The following is a 16,696-nucleotide window of genomic DNA, read 5'->3' on the forward strand; positions in this document are numbered from 1 at the left end:
GGCCTCGATGAGGCAGAAAGGGATTCGGCTGGAATAAAGATTCCTGGGGAGTCTGGATTCTTAGATAGTTTGGTGTGATTGAATTTTTATTTGATAGTCAAGTGCTATTAAATCAAAGTCCACAGGAAAGCTGCTCTCAGGCTTATCTTTGTGTAGAAAGCAATAGAAAGGTGAGTGACTAATCCTCACCAGAAATTGTCTGTGATGTTGTACATACATCCAGTCTTAATAACTCACGTGTAAGATTTCCTGGAACAGATTTTTCAATTGATGTGTTGTTTTCAATTAAAAAACATTATTTCAGTAAAGAAATTTCAAATCCATAAAAATACCAGTCATTACTGCGTTTTGATATATATCCTGCTGGTCTTTAAAATTTTACAAAAATGGGGTTACCGTATATGATGTTTTGTAACTTGCTTTTTTTTGTTTGCTTCACACTGTCTCATGAACATGTGTCTGTCACATAGATTTTACATCATTTTACATGCCTGCTGGTGATCTATTGAGAGGACAGTGCCGAAGAGCAGAGACCCTAGAGTCAGACTCTGGGCCCGTACCTCAGCCTTGCCTCTTGTGAGCTGGGCAAGTTATTTAACAGCTGTGTGTCTCCGTCTACTCTTCTGTAAAATGGGGAGAATGATAGTACCCGCTCCACTGGTCTGCTTTGAGAATTAAATGAGGAGATAGATGCTGCGTGCTTAGACTAGAGCCTTGCGTAAACACTCACAGTCTGTGAGATACATCATCTCGTGAGCATCAGCACTGCTGTATGACTGTACCATCTCTGCTAACCCCTCCCCTGGTATTCTTGCAGCTAAATCCTTTCTGACCTGCAGAGTTACTGCTTTTCGGATCAGTTCCTAAAAGTGGAATTTCAGAGAGCAGACAACAGTTAGAGGTTTTGGATACATATTGCTGAATCTCCTCCTTTCTCAGTATTCACTGCTACCAGCTTTTCTCAGCTGAATTAAACACTTCAGCTTGACTTCCTTCTAATATCCCATGTGCTCTGGGACTGCCCCCCCCCCCCCAATAGTTGGGAATATAGACTCGTATAGTATTGCTCTGGGACAGGTATAATTAAGGAAATGAGTTAGCCACCGAACAACTTCAATAAAGCATCCACAGTCAAATAAAAAACAAGGTGGTTCACCAGCCACTTGGTATTTTCAGTGTTCCAACTTCTCTGCATTGATCAAGAATCGTTTATGTGTGGGATGATGTGATGTGGAACCCACAAGTGTAGTCCTCAAGCTCTCTTCCCCTGCAACCAAATTTAACTTGTAGGCATACTGGAGGAAAAAAACAAAAGATCTTCAGCAACAGAATAGGAAATGTATATGAATTTAGCCCTATAACTTGTAAAACATTAGGTTGCACAAAGTCCCTTTATTCTGTGATATGTGAAAATCACTCACTTCATTGCATTTACTTTTCTAGTTACTGTGAAGAAATTGTTGCGAGTTGGTGTATACAAAGATGGGATCCATAGTGTTTGCTCCTGGACCTGGGAGTGAACTGTGGTCCAGTTTCTTTGTTCAGCAGCCCCGTCCTACGAGCTGCTCAGTGATAACTCAGTTCTCCCACCCATCGTTTTGGTCAGGTGACCAACACCCCTCGGCACAGCAGGACCTGGTCTGGCCTTTATGCATATAGTGCTGCCTTGCTAGATGAAGCCTGCTTCTCTGCTGTTCTCAGCAATCCAGCCGCCTGCATTCAATACAAAGGCAAGCACAAACATTTAAACCATATGACCCAACCCAGTTATGAGGGAGACATCCAGATGGTTCCGAATGTGTTCTGTTTAGATCCTTATTAGTGTTCCTGAACGCAAGTTCGTGCGCCTGATACACAGTGAGGCCAGACAAACCAAAGTATCGGAGCTTGGAGCAGAGAAAGGTTTATTGCAGGGCCAACCACGGAGAACGGAGTGTGTGTGGGGGTGGGGAAAGCGCATGCTCAGAGTACCCTGAGCTCCCTGAAGCAAACCATTTTTAAAAGCCAGGTGAGGGCACCCCGGGTTCGCAGGGTATGTGATCAGTGTGTGCAAAATTCTCTGATTGGTTGATGTTGAGGTAACTGGGTGGTTAACATTAATCCTTAGGTGCCCTGCCCGTAGGTCTTGGGGCTCATGATCATCAAGTAGTTAATTTTTTCCACTTGGTGGTGGTTTTAGCATCTACAGAACAACTCTGAAAGTGTGCATCAGGTGCTGTTACCTAGGTGCTTCAGAGAGGAGCTACTGCAAAAGATATGGCGGGAGGGCCTGTCCCGGGGAGGCCCTATAGGGTGGTGCTTGGTTACAGCAGGAGCACAAAACGTGAAAATTCTCATCAAGAACTCTCAGACCTCTGAAAATACATCTTAGGACCCCAGAACCGTGCTTGGGAAAGGAGGCTGACTCAATTTGCAGACACTGTCTAAGGTACTTTTGATAATTATTGGCGTTCCAAAAAGAAATGTAGGTTATATTTTTATCATTTCTTTGGAGTGAATACTTCATTCACTTTTGCTCCAGAATAGTGGCTTTCAGACTTTTGACTGTGATCCATTAGAAGAAATACATTTTATTGATACATAGTGAGCCATTATGTACACACACACATAGACACATACAAGTGGAACAGCTGTTTCCCAAAATACACCGGCACTCTCTGCTATTTCCAGTCCTGTTTCAGTCTTACGACCCACTAACTTATTTTCATGACCCACAAACAGGCCTGCGTGACCTGCAGTCTGGAAGTTCTGTTCCAGAGGTGGTTTGGTGGATGACCTTGGTGGGGCCCTTATCGTGGTGGAAGCCCACTGGCTTCCTCTAGATGCCGAGCCCCGGCAGGCTGTGCGTGCCCAGGGCATCACCTCTGGCAGGGTCGCAGGGTCTCAGGGCCACAGGGCTGGGCAGGTAGTAGAGGCGGAGCTCCATGTGCTGGCTGTCTGGGCACTTGAACAGCTTTGCTTCTGAGAGTGTTCATCCTTCCCGGGACTGACTGCTGCAGCTGACAGCTCCGTCTGAGAGGGGAGGTTTAAACAAAGACAGTAATTCAATTTGAGTGCCCCTGAATCATGTCTTTGTCTCTGCTCTTGACGGAACAGGAGGAAGTTGTTCATTATTAAGGGTGCCAGCTGCCCGTGGACTGATATATGTGTAGCCGGGGCTGGCTCACTGGCAAGTAGGTAGAGCTCTGGCTCCCCAGTTGGTGTGTTTTGAAGGGGTGCAGAAAGGATTTTCCTAAGCATGTCTTTTCCTTCCCCTGTGCCTAAATTTTTTTTTTATAAATTTATTTATTTATTTATTCATTGGCTGCATTGGGTCTTCGTTGCTGTGCGCGGGCTTTCTCTAATTGAGGTGAGTGGGGGGCTACTCTTTGTTTCCGTGTGTGGGCTTCTCATTGTGGTGGCTGCTCTTGTTGCGGAGCACGGGCTCTGGATGCACAGGCTTCAGTAGCTGTGGCACGCGGGCTCAGTAGTTGTGACCTGCAGGCTCTAGAGCACAGACTCAGTAGTTGTGGCGCACGGGCTTAGTTGCTCTGCGGCATGTGGGATCTTCCCGGACCAGGGATCAAACTCTTGTTCCCTGCATTGGCAGGTGGGTTCTTAACCATTGTGCCACCAGCGAAGTCCCTAAAATTTTATTTTTAGATGTTCATCCTTTTCAGTCCTATAATCTTTTTGGTTTACCAGCTCAACATAAAAATAACCTTAAGGAAAGAGAATACCTTAAGATTGCGTCGGATAACATTTAGTGGGGATTTGGACAGCCGCTGAGAGCAAGGGGAGCGGGTGCGGCAGGGGGGTGGGGAGCCTGGAGGACTGTGAGCAGGAACGGAGCGGGCTGCAGGCTTGTGGACGTTTCGGTATCTAATGGTATTTTGCAAGCTGTTTGAAAGTGTGGCGCTTCTGAAATATTTCTATGAGAATTCAGTGAAGACCTGGTGTCTTGCGGTGGACTGAGTAGGGCTTAGAAGTGAGCAAACTGATTCAAATGATGAAGGATGAGGGATGAGGGGACCCACTGAAAGTGACCAGAGCTCTTAGGATCACTTGTAACCCTTGGATTCTGTGGCCTGTATAACAATATAACCCACTGAGCACAATGGGTTTGTGTTTTCATTTAACAAATGTATTGTCTGCAGACAGCACGACTGAAGTATGCTACCCAAGGTTCACATTTTATTTTGTCCAGAGCCTTCCAAGCACCTTGCACATATTTTAGGCATTTCCCCTTAATCGTAGCTTTCTGCTTGGTCAGATCACCACTATTCGATTGCACGCCAGTTTGTTTTTCCATTTGTTGGTTATGATAGAATTTAGAGATGGAAAAAGACCTTAGTGACCACCTGGGTCAGTGTTTTTCAAGCTGTGGTTATCGGCTCATTCCTGGGTCATTAAATCAGCCTCGCGGGAGTTACCGACAGAGACTGCTGGTCGAATGGGTGAGAACCCTGTAAATATTTATCTTTCCCGCCAGGCATTGTGCAGCACACGGGTCCCTCCCCATGAGCAGCAACACACACAGCACATTTCATGGGATACAGATATTTTCTGTCTTTTGTTTGACAAATACCCATTGTCAATTAAGCACATGTTGTTCATAGGTACTGGGGGAGGGGGAGGGGCTACAAAGGTGAAGACGATGTGGCCCCTGCCCTTGAGATGCTCAGGCCGGGGAGACAGGCACAAAGGGTTGCTGTGACACAGGGCGGTGGCTGCAGTGATGAGGACACGTAATTCCCTTCTCCTTGCCCTGGGGAGCCCCCGCCCCAGGAGGCCCCATTTTGAAAAAGAAGCGGGCCGGCTGGTTTCAATGAACACAGCTGAGGAGAAGCCGCAGGGTATACCTGTGAGAGGACAGAAAATCCACCCTTGGGTTCAGAAAATGATACCAGGGAAGGCTTCTGGTGAGCAGTGTTAGCTCAGCTTGGCCTGCGTAGTGGATTGAACGGGTTGAACGCTGGTCCCCCCAAATCTACATCCACGACCTAATCCCTGGAACCTGTGAATGTTCCCTTATTTGGAAAAAGGGTTGAGGCCGCCGAGGCCGCCACCCGCAGCTGGAGGAGGCAGGGAAGGGATCCTGCCCAGACCTTCCAGAGGGAGCGCAGGCCTCCAGACACCTTAAGTTTGGAGTCTGGCGTCTAGACCCTTGAGAAAATAAATTGCTGCTGTTTTAAGTCACCAAGTTCGTGGCAGTCTGTTACGGCAGCCCTAGCAAACTAAGCCCGGGTTTCCGTAGGCAGGAACTACAGAAGGGAGGGCGTTTCTGGAGAGAGTACAGGGGTGGGAGGCAGAGCCCTGTGTGGGGAGAGAGCGGAGCTGTCTGGCCGGAGCACGGATTTTGTGAAAGGGAGTAACAGGAGATGGAGCTGCAGAGCTGGTATCTGACTCCTGGCCTTGGTGGTGGTTTGAGTAATGCCTTGTTTATAAAGGATCGTGTGAGGGTTCGTTACACTGCCTCTCAGGTAATGGCTCCTAACATCAGGTGACCAGGCGAAAAATACAGGGCGAGATCCGTTTGTTCCTCCAGTGGCTACAGTCTTGTGTGGACATGTGGAAAACACAAACACTCTCTGCCCTCCGGCCACTGCCGCTGGAGAGGGTGACACCGCCACCCACCCCCCAGCCCCGGGCGGCTTTAGTCACTCGCCTCGTCTTATCCTTGAACTTGTATTTCTTACTGCATTTTCCTAAAAAGGTACGTTTTTATGGCATTTTATGTCCTTGAAATTATCAGTTAATGTCAACTCATTCCAGTGACGTGTAGCGAACATCGTTAAACCAGGTGAAGAAAATCACGTTCCTCAGCGTGAAACTAGTCCATTGCTCATTTCAGGATGCAGGTTCTAGAACAGACCCTCCCCACATCATGCCCCTCCTAGAACTGGACCACCTGATACCTTTTCGTTTTCTTTGGTGACATAGAATTTAGGTGTGAGTACATTTGGGGGTCAAATTAAATTTTATTTCTTTGAGTTGAGAAATAACAGCTAAAGGTCTTGTGTCTGTCTGACCCGCACAGTATCTTCTGTCTTCACTTTCCCCCATCCCCCAAATTTCACATACTCTCGTGTTTTATGGCTTTAATGATTAGCTTTTATTACAAAAATAATTCAAGCTTATTATAAAAATGTCAAATGATAGGTTTGAATATATTGCTTGTTAGTACTTTAGCTGGCTGCAAAACCCACTCCCCACTTTGCTAGGGTTTGTGTCTCCCCAGAATTCGTATGTGGAAACCAAATGCCCAGTGTGATGGTCTTTGGAGGCGGGGACTTTGGGAGGTGATCAGGGCATGAGGGTGGAGCCCTCATGAATGGGGTTAGTGCCCTTATAAGAGAGGCCCCAGAGAGCTCCCTTGTCCCTTCCAGCATGTGAGGACACGGAATGGGCTGGCACCTTGATCCTGGACTTCCCAGCCTCCGGAACTGTGAGAAATCTCTGTTCTTTATAAGCTCCCCAGTCTGTGGCATTTTGTTATAGCAGCCCAGATGGACTAAGACATACTTCTATCCCTGTATTAGTTTCCTGTAGCTCTTGTAACAAATTATTACAAACCTGGATGGCATAAAACAACAGAAATTTGTTCTCTCACAGTGCTGGAAGCCAGGAGTCCAAAATCCAGGTGTGGGCAGGGCAGGCTCCCTCCAGAGGCTCTAGGGCAGATTCTGTTCTTGACTCTTCCAGCTACTGGGGGGTGTAGATATTTCTTGGCTTGAGGCCACATCTCTGCAATCTTTGCTTTTGTCTTCACATCACTGGTTCCTCTTTGTGTCTTTGTGTGTCTGTGACCCAAAACGCCCTCTGCCTCTCTCTTATAAGGACACATGTGATTACATTCAGGGCCCCAAAAGGTAATATCCACTCTTTTGCCGTGTAAGATCATACTCACAGGTTCCCAGTCTCAGGGCATGGATGTAACTTTTGGGGGAGGGGGCACCGTTCAACCCACTAACCCTTGTTAAAGGAAGGATTGTTATGACACATGCTAAAATGGTAAAGAAGACTATTTAGGAATATCATGATAGGTGCTGACTGCTGCTGTAGAGGAGAGAGATTGGGCTCAACTCTGAATATGACAAGAAGAAGTGGGGATTTGTAGCCAAGGAGCAGGTTGGAGGGGTAGAGGGAAAACGACTAAGAGGAGGCATCAAGGGTAGGAAGAATTCTTGCTAAACTTACAAGATTCTCGCTGAAGCCCAGCCAGGGTGATCAGGTATCACCTAAGGGATGGTGGGGGAGGAGGAATTGATCAGATATTGAGGGTGCTCAGATATAAAGAGTGCTTAAACTGACTTATTAGCAGGATTCTTGCTAAAACTGGGCTGTGCAGGCCCAGCACGGATGGGGGCCCGTGTGAGTTTGGTTAGGGGAGAGTCATCGTCACAATTCTCTTAAGCAGTATTTTCCAGACTCAGAAAGACCATAAAAGCCAATCCAAATTATCAACAACTGAGCTTGTGCCAGTGGGGGGACTTCTGGAGCTACACGTTGCAGCTGCCTAATTGGAAAAGTGGCTCTTTTCCAGTGTGGTTCTCTCTCATCTCCTGCAATCGCTCTTGCCTCTCCAGATGCCCTAGCCGTGTGGACGCGCCACCTTCTCTAGCAGGATCGGTTCACAGGTCACTCTGCTCCCCAACTCACCCCCCCACCCCCACCCCTCACCACTGCCCCATGCCTTGGAAAGCAGCACCTGCCTCTCCCTGAATGTTATTGTTTGGATTCAACCCACCAGGGCTGATGTTAGGAAACTCATTGCGACATCAGAGAGAATTGTAGATAAATCACCACCTGGGAAGAGGAAATTGATGGCTGTTTTAGGGCCCAGCCTGGAAACATTTGGCAGCTGATAAGAAGCCCGTGGTCATTCTAAGGACCTGATTTGGCAGGAACCCTGTGGCTTGGGGGTGGGGGCAGAGCGGGTCTAACTTCAGGACTGGTGTCTGTTGGGGGAGGGTGTGGGGGGGATCTCTCCTAGCAGAGGAGGAGGGGTCTGCCTTCAAAATGACCTAGTCCCTCTAGGGAGGACCAGGGCAGAACCAGGCCCAGGTCTGTTGCTGGAATCACATCTGAGCAGGTAGTTGCTGGCCTGCTTCCTGCTGCGGAGATAGGTCGTAAAGAAATAAAGGTGTTTACGGGTAGGAAATAAGTGGCATCGGCTCAGCGATTCTATAAGTAGCTCCTGCTCGCTCGTGCTTCAGGGAACGGGAGGCCCTGCTTTCACAGTATTTTCCACTTCTGCAGGCTCACTTTTCTACTACAGGATGAGACAATAGTGCTGTTTACTTGTGAAACTGAAACTCTCTCCCGGATCTTTACAGGAATTCAGTCCGGTAATTACACTGCATTCAGCTCCCATGTATTGCACCCCAGCCCTGGGCTGTGGGCTGTCTAGGACACTTTTTCTTTATCTCATTTAACCTTTTACCACCTTCGAGTCATAGGTGTTATCTCCATTTTTTGGAGTGAAGAAACGGAGGCTCAAAAAGTTTTTGACCTGCCCAGGTTCTCCCGTCTAGTGATAGTGAAGGCAGGATTGGAACCCAGGGCTGCGGACTCCAGACCAGTGTGCGTGCTCGGGTGCAACCCCAAGGGCCCCCATTGAAGCTGGGACAGGGTCCCGGAGATACCTGGTGGCTGCCTTAGTCTTCAGGACATCACACTGAGCCTGTTGAAAATGAAAACTCTGGAATTGTCCTTCTCTGGGTCTCAGGAACACTGAAGCAAGTGGGGTTTTGTTGTTGTTTTGGGTTTTTTGTTTAATACTTAGGAGTTTCATTTAGGGAGACAGTAGTTGAATGAATAACAGAACAGAATTCTGTGTTTGATGGGGTGTGGGGTCATCTAGAGTACTTAGAAGGTGAGATTCTGTTAGTGTGATTAAGGGCTGTCAGAGAGCAGAGTAAATAAATCACCAGCCAGGATCCCGTTTATAAGAAGCCTGCAGGACGCTAACAAGTCAGTGTGTGAACTGGAGATGTGGGCAGAGATATGAGGTGAAGCGTAGTGCGTCTCTGCCCAGGCCCAGGAAATCTGTCCCTTCCCCCTGCCTTTCCCTTTAGAGGAATGTGCCCTGGGGACGTTTCAAATTTAAATACCACTGTTTGTTTTTCAAGTGACGACAAATAAACATTTAGATTCAGAATTTTAAGAATTTATGAGGTCTGTAAGTAAGAGGTTTGTCCCAACATCTAAGTGTAAGTTCTAGCAGTTACTGTTTGATAGACACTATTGATGAAAAATTAAAGTTGTTTTACTTCTCACTTTGCAGCACACAAAGCTTCTGCCCCAAACACAGTGCCCCTGCTCTGGATGACTGTGCAGCTTCCTTTATTCTGTTTTGGTATAAATTCTAACTTGTCAGAAATGCTTTCTTTTACAAGAGAAAATGATGTTTCAAATTAATTTTCGTTATTAGGTGGATTTAATCTGAGGTGGTTCTGAATAGATTAGATCTTCCTGAATGTTAAAACAAAACAAAACCAAAAACCACCCCCCAAATTGTTGCTGGCACAAGCTAACTTAGAATATTTAAAATTGAATTACAACCTTTAAACCACATTTATTTTCTGCTTGGTTTTTATTTGGCATGCTTTGTTTTTCCTGTCTCCTACTTTGTGACTTTTGTAAGCAGAGAGTTCTCATCACCTCCTCCTTGTCTGCTAAATTCCCTCTCTGCAGAAACACTGGACTCACTGCTTCAGCTGCACCAAGCGCAGACCTTGTTTGCTTTTTTTGCTTTTTCTATTTCTCATTTTCAGTTGTGTAGGAAAGCTCCAAGAAATGGTATGTATGGCTAGACACAGCTCTTCTACAGAGGTTAGTTTAGAATCATTGAAATCGACATTAGTTCAGAATCATTGAAATCCTTTTGTCAAAACTGTCTTTTTTTTTAAACCACTCCTGCAAACCTTTCTCATCTTCTGAAGTGTAGTAGTACCAAGTAACAGTGGATGCATTTCTCTCTCTCTCTCCCCTACGCCCCCCGCCCCCTCCATTTTTCTCTCTCTCTTCCCTTATCTTCGGAGCTATTTTTAAAATAGCTTGATTGAGGTATAACCTACATACCATAACACTTATCCATGTATATTTTGGTACATTTCTACAGTTGTAGAGCCATCACCACAGTGCTATTTTAGGACATTTCCATCCCTCCTCATAGTTTGCTTGTGCCCACGTGCCGTCAAGTCCTCACCCCCGCCCCTAGCGCCAGGCAACTGTTGGTCTTCTTTCTGCCTCTATACTTTTGCCTTTTTGTAAACATTCCGTATAAATAGAATCATATAGTATGTGTTTTTTTGTGTGTTTGGCCACTTTCATGTAGCTTTTTTTTCCTTCCGTGAAGTATGTATCAGTATTTGTTCCAGAACTATTGAAGAAAACCCCAACTTTCTGTTGTAGCAATTTCAAAATTAGAGAGGCTAGTGCAGATCAGCCACGTGTACCTCTCTCCCAGGTTCATTAGTTAGGGACTAAAAGTCACTCTCGTTTCATCTACCGCTCGCCTCTACTTCTCTTGCCCTTCCTCCTGGATTATTTTGAAGCCAATCCCAGATGGTCTGTCGCTTACTTTGTAAATGGCAGTATATGCATTTGTATTTATCTCCTGCTTTTCCATAGCTAAGGAGCTACATACCTTTAGAAAATGTGGGTACTTGGGTAAAGGAGAAGATAAAAGAGCTAAATTTGTAATTTAGTTAAGATAAAACACTGCTGCTGTGTTCAGGGTGCTACATGTGGCAGTCTAGGGTGTGATGTATAAATCTTGTGTGTCTACCAGGTCTGCAATATATAATTACAATACTTAATTCGGACATCAGTCTATAAGGATGACAGATTTCCCTTCTAATATTTTCAAATCTTTTATATATATTTGCTTTCGTGCTAAAAGCCGTTTTGTTTTGCTTTTAGGAAGAGAGATGTGTTGGGGGGAGGGGTAAATTAAGAGATTGGGATTAACGTACACAAAGTACTACATATAAAATAGGTAGACAACAAGGACTCACTGTATAGCACAGGGAACTGTATTCAATATCTTGTAACAGAAAAGAATCTGAAAAAGAATATATGTGTATGTATAACTGAATCACTGTGCTATACACCTGAAATGAACACAACATTGTAAATCAACTATACTTCAATTAAAAAAAGAAAGAATGCAGAGAAACCCCACGCACGCTTTACCCAATTTTGCCAGTGATAACACCCTGCAAAACCATACCACAGTGTCACGACAAGGATGTTGACTTTTTTGTTTATTCGTTTGTTTGATTAATTAGTTAATTAATTAATTGGCTGTGTTGGATCTTTGTCGCTGCACACGGGCTACTCTTCATTGCGTTGAGCAGGGGCTACTCTTCGTTGCGTTGCTCGGGCTTCTCTTTGTGGTGGCTTCTTTCGTGGAGCACGGGCTCTAGGCACATGGGCTTCAGTAGCTGTGGCGCACAGGCTTAGTTGCTCTGTGGCATGTGGACTCTTTCCGGCCCAGGGCTCGAACCCACGTCCCCTGCATTGGCAGGAGGATTCTTAACCACTGTGCCACCAAGCAAGCCCCAGGATATTGACTTTGACACAAAGTACAGGACATCACCCTCTCTTTAAAATCTAGCAACCACTAACCTGTCTCCATTTTTATAATTTTGTCATTTCGAAGAATGCTATAGACATGGAATCATACAGTAGATGACATTTTGGTTACACTGGCATTTTTCACTCAGCATAATTATCTAGAGATTCATCCAGGGTTAAAAAAAAAGAAGAAGAAGAGAGATGTGTTACAGAGAATAATATGAGGTCTTCTGTTGAAACTGGTTACACAGAGAGGTAAAAGCGGATACTTTCAAATTTGCTAACCTGAAATGGTGACCAAGGTGAGAATACTCTTTGGTCATAATTTCTGTTGATGAGGAGCCCAATTGGCTGTGGATGAGACGTATTCTTTTGTCACTTGTTTTAAAAAATAAATTTATTTATTTTGTTTATTTTTTGGCTGTGTTGGGTCTTCATTGCTGTGCGTGGGCTTTCTCTAGTTGTGAGTGGGGGTGGGGGGGCTACTCTTTGTCATGGTGTGGGGGCTTCTAAATTGTGGTGGCTTCTCTTCTAGAGCAGGGGCTCTATGTTCGCAGGCTTCAGTAGTTGCGGCACATGGGCTCAGTAGTTGTGGCTCGCGGGCTCCAGAGCACAGGCTCAGTAGTTGTGGTGCACAGGCTTAGCTGTTCTAAGGCATGCGGGATCTTCCCAAGCCAGGGCTCAAACCCATGTCCCCTGCACTGGCAGGCAGATTCTTAACCACTGCGCCACCGGGGAAGCCCGAGATGGGTTCTTATTTGAACTAGAACAAGCAAGGAGAAGAAACTGCTGCAGAGCTTTGCTCCTGCATGCACCATTCATTGTCTTCAGAATTACTGAATATAAAATATAAGGCAGCCCCTTTGTGAAATGTACACACAGTTGGGTAAAGATGCCAGTGGCAGACGCTTGAGGCAGACTCTCTCGAGGCCCATTCCCAACCACGGTCTCCCTTGCCTTCCTCTGCTGTAGAGACTAGAAATCCGAATGTTCAGCTTTCCTAACCACTTCCTATCCAAGGGTGGCCATGTGATGCAGATGAGATGGGGACAAGTCTGCTGAATAAAAATACATACCCAAAGTGGAAAAAGTCTTGGCCCTTTTGCCTTCTTCCTGCCTGGAACCTGGATGTGACACCTGGAGGTAGAGCAGCCATTTTGGCATCATGAGCTGATGTGAGGATAAAAGCCATCACACTGAGGTGGACAAAGTTCAAAAATGAAAGGAGCCTGGATCCCTGAAGGTGTTATTGAACTGTTACCCACCTTAGACTGCCTTCCTCGGGGCTTCTTCATATGGGGCAAAAATCTAGGAAAGCCTGGTTAGTCAGGGGTTTTTTTGTTTGTTTGTTTGTTTTTTGTTCTTTGCAGCTGAGTGCATTCTTCTTCATTGATATTTGTGTGTTTGTAGCTTTTTTGCCACCTCAGAACACTTTCACACTTAATGCTATTCTGGACTTGGGAAATTTTAAGCATGGATAGTCCTGGAAATTATCTAGTCTAGTGGTTCTCAACCAGGGGGAGGAGGTCTTAAGTGTTTGGGAGGTGCTACTTGTATTTAGCAGCTAGGGGTGGAGGTGCCAACAGCCTGGGTGGTGTGGGGCAGTCCCACAGCATAAATGTTCCTGTTCAAATGCCAGTAGTGCATGGTGAGAAACACGGATATCATCGACTTCCCTGATTTGGTCCTAGGCAGGGAGCCAGCCACCCAAGGCTCTTGAGACGTGGCTACACTGGCTTGGACAACCTGGTGGAAATCTCCAAGGTCCCCTTCCCACTCATGCCTCTCTTCAGATTAGCCTGGCTTCCCTTTCACCTCTGTTATAGTGCCCTCCTTGATTCTTCAAGCCTCAAGCCTGCATTCCAAGTGGGGGACAGATGCCCCGCAAACTAGGGAGTAAGGGGGAAAGCATGAAGTGCCCATAGAAACCCCTGAGGCCTCTGCAAAACCACACTCTGAAAAGTCTCTGAGGCATCTGGGCCTGGAGTTTGTTCACCCTCTAGTTTGCAGTGCATTTGTCTTCCAGGCAGTCCAAGTATTAATAGCATCATGGGATGCTTTTTTAAATAAGGAAAAAAATGCATTAAAAATGAATAGTAGCTGGAAGTGGGAAAGTCCTGGCTCTGGCACCAGGTGCATCTTCCTCTGAGTGTTCTCGCCAGTAATAGAGGTAATGGCACAGCAGCCGGCTCCCAGGTCCCAAGTGGAGATTAGAGGGGATGTGGCCTGGGAAAGCACTTTGGAAACAGTAAACGGCTATATAGTCTCATTAAAGTAATGATGCTTTTAATGGTTTTGGGCATGAATCATAGACAAGGTCATGTAACAGGACTGTGGGTCATAGTTAAAGTTTCTGTTGATTCTTGTTTTATTTTGATTTAGTAGGTCCAACCGAATTGATTTCAGGCCAAGACAGTGGGTTGAGTAAGTAATAAAGACAATAGGGACGCACTTAGCAAAGTCAGAAGAGGACTGTGCCCAGCTTAGTCATATTTTTTCCAGCACAAAAAAGCACTGCTTTTACTGTATCTGAAGGACTTTGCTGGGAATGTGCCTCAAGATGGGGCTTGTACTTGGGGCCATTTCTTAGGAATAGCTTTTTCCACATCCTAATTGCAGAACACATCGTGATCAGAATGCTTCTTTTCCAGGTTGACATCTCTTTACAGGGTATATAAATCCTACCTACAACATCAGTGTAGACTTGTCTAGTCGTTTTCTCTTATGGAAGCACCAGGCTGGTTCCTATGTATTTCCAGTGTTTTGCCCTTGAAGGAGTACATGCTTATAAAAACAGATGAAAACTTTCTTCCAGCAGGAAAAAAAAACCAGAAAAAAACATCTCTCGGGTCTGCCCCCCAAAGCTTAAGCCATGAGGCTCTATCTACATTTGCATTCAAAAGGGAAAGGCCTTCTTGGCACATAGAGCACACACACCGTCCACATCAGGTTGCTCTGCTCGCAACTCCTTCAGCTTAATCATTCTTTAGAGACACATTCCTTTAATGAGCTCGACAGGACTCCCAGGCACCAGAAGGCCCCGCTTCTTCAGAGCTCGGCCTGACGCCCCGTCACTAACCCTCAGGCATCTCTCTCTGGAAGGAAACAAAACATAACAAAATGCCTGTCAACCGTGGATCCTGCAGTATCTTTGCATCAAAGCAAAGTACTTATTTCAGTCACTTGGGGAGGGGCTCTGGGGTGACATCCACTCGGAGATCCTTGAAAGATTTGTTTCTCACTCTGGAGTGAATGGGCGTTTGTATGCGGCCTGATACTGAGCGCTGTAATGAAGATTCTTCTTTTTCATTGGAAAGGCATCATGGTGCTGAGTCTGCAATGTGAGAACGTTCTCTTCAAAACTAAGGCGTAGGACTTTCTTGGTGGCGCAGTGATTAGGAGTCCACCTGCCATTGCAGGGACATGGGTTCGATCCCTGCTCCAGGCAGATCCCACGTGCCGCGGAGCAACTGCCCCGCCCCATTTCTCTCCACCTTGAATTTAATGCGCCTGGTTTGCGGGATCGAGTCTCAGACGCTCACCCTCATTGGTTTTCGGCTGGAAGTTCTCGTTGGCCACCACTGTGCACAGTTAGAGCCGTTACTTAGCCCCTGCCTTCTCTTTAATGTTACATTACACGTGCCCTAAAACTTCTGTTTATTCCATTTCCTCACTGGTTATTGGATGCTTGTAATTTTTGCTCGTGAGGTCTGCCACATTTCTTCACAGCAGTAATGGGAATCATTATAGTAGTAGGCAGATCTGGGATTTACGCTGCCTATTTACTTACAAGTTTTTCACATGTATATAGTCATTTAAAATAGCATAACATTCCAATAATGAACACAACCGTAATAAAAATAATCTAACTGTAATGATCTCAGGCAGAATAACCATTTCAACATCTCCATAGAGATATGAAAAGAAATAAATCCGGATTCCTGGCTACCAAACTTACAGCCTAGTCTTATTTATTTTTCAGAACTGTCCGGGCCTATAAATAAATATTTTGAAAAAACAGCGTTAAAGCATATGCAGATTCGATCTTCGCATTCCTTGCCTGACAGGACCCTTTCAGGGCTTTTGGCTGTTGTCAAGACAATATAGCAATGAAATCCCATTATGATAATAGCTACAGAAATGTAGGCCTTTCAGTGTGGCAGTACTATTCTAAGCCTGTTACTTATGTTAATTCACTTAATTAAAAACACAGAGATCTCGACGTGGGGTATGACAAGAAAGCCCGCCAGTCTCTGGCTAACGGTCTGCCTCCTTGAAGACTTACTTCATTCGGCACAGGGAGGGGGGCGGGGGGTTAGTTATGACAGGACTTCCACCCTCCACTGCCGCTGCTCCTGTGTCTGCCTCACCCAGGCGGTAGCCCCCTTCGCAGCCTGCTGCTGGTGCTGCAGCAGCCTGTCACCCTCTCCGCCCTCCACTCTGCGGGCAGCAGGGTGCTTGGCTTGGACCCGTGCAGTCCTTGCAGCTGAACTCCAGGGTAATGTGCAGAAGCCCTCTTGCTGCCGTTAGTGATTGGGCTGCAACTACAGCACCTGTGAGGCGGTGCCCAGCCTGCGTTAGAACAGTGGGTGGATCTGATGCTGTTTGGCTGCTGGGGATCTCAAGGCAGGATTGGAAGGAGGGCAAGGAAAGTGGGTCCCACTGCCTCTAAGTCGTGTTCTCTGCCTGGGTAGGAAGCCGTGTGCGTGAGCCCAGTGTCTAAGGGGAGCTCCTCTCCTGGGGAGAGAAGAGGACAGAAAGTCAGTAGACTCGCATCAGTGCAAATGTTTATCTTACGCCTGCTGTATCTCTAACAGCCCCTGGGATGTGGAAGGAGGGTTTCCTGTATGGAAGGAGGGTACCCTGAACGGAGTGTGGGCTTCTGAGTCAGACGGAACTGAGGTCGGCCCCAGCACTGCTCCTTACCTTACTACCGCTGCAGACGTGGACAAGCTACCTTATCCCTTAGATTCTTCTTCTATTTATTTAATTCAACAAATATTTGGTAAGTGATTACTATGTGGCTGATCTAGCCTTGAACAAAACAATTCCTACCGTTATGGTGCTAGATGGCAGAACACAGTAAACAAAGTAAATATTGTAAATAGCGCTAAATGCTAAGACTGCAGTT

At 46.1% G+C, this 16,696-nt stretch overlaps 1 protein-coding gene across 8 annotated transcripts in view; it reads left to right on the forward strand.

Moving 5' to 3' along the window:
- ANKRD6 (ankyrin repeat domain 6) overlaps positions 1–16,696 on the forward strand; it is a 186,401-nt gene that overhangs the window by 48,134 nt on the left and 121,571 nt on the right. For 3 of the 8 annotated variants that reach the window (XM_057739382.1, XM_057739370.1, XM_057739376.1), the window contains exon 2: positions 16,383–16,570. The exons of the other annotated variants lie outside the window; for them this stretch is intronic. The gene's annotated coding sequence lies outside the window, so the exon portion shown is untranslated. The remainder of the gene's footprint in view (positions 1–16,382; positions 16,571–16,696) is intronic. 8 annotated transcript variants of the gene reach the window in all.

The sequence above is a fragment of the Hippopotamus amphibius genome, chromosome 6 (assembly GCF_030028045.1).
Source record: "Hippopotamus amphibius kiboko isolate mHipAmp2 chromosome 6, mHipAmp2.hap2, whole genome shotgun sequence".
NCBI lineage: Eukaryota > Metazoa > Chordata > Mammalia > Artiodactyla > Hippopotamidae > Hippopotamus > Hippopotamus amphibius.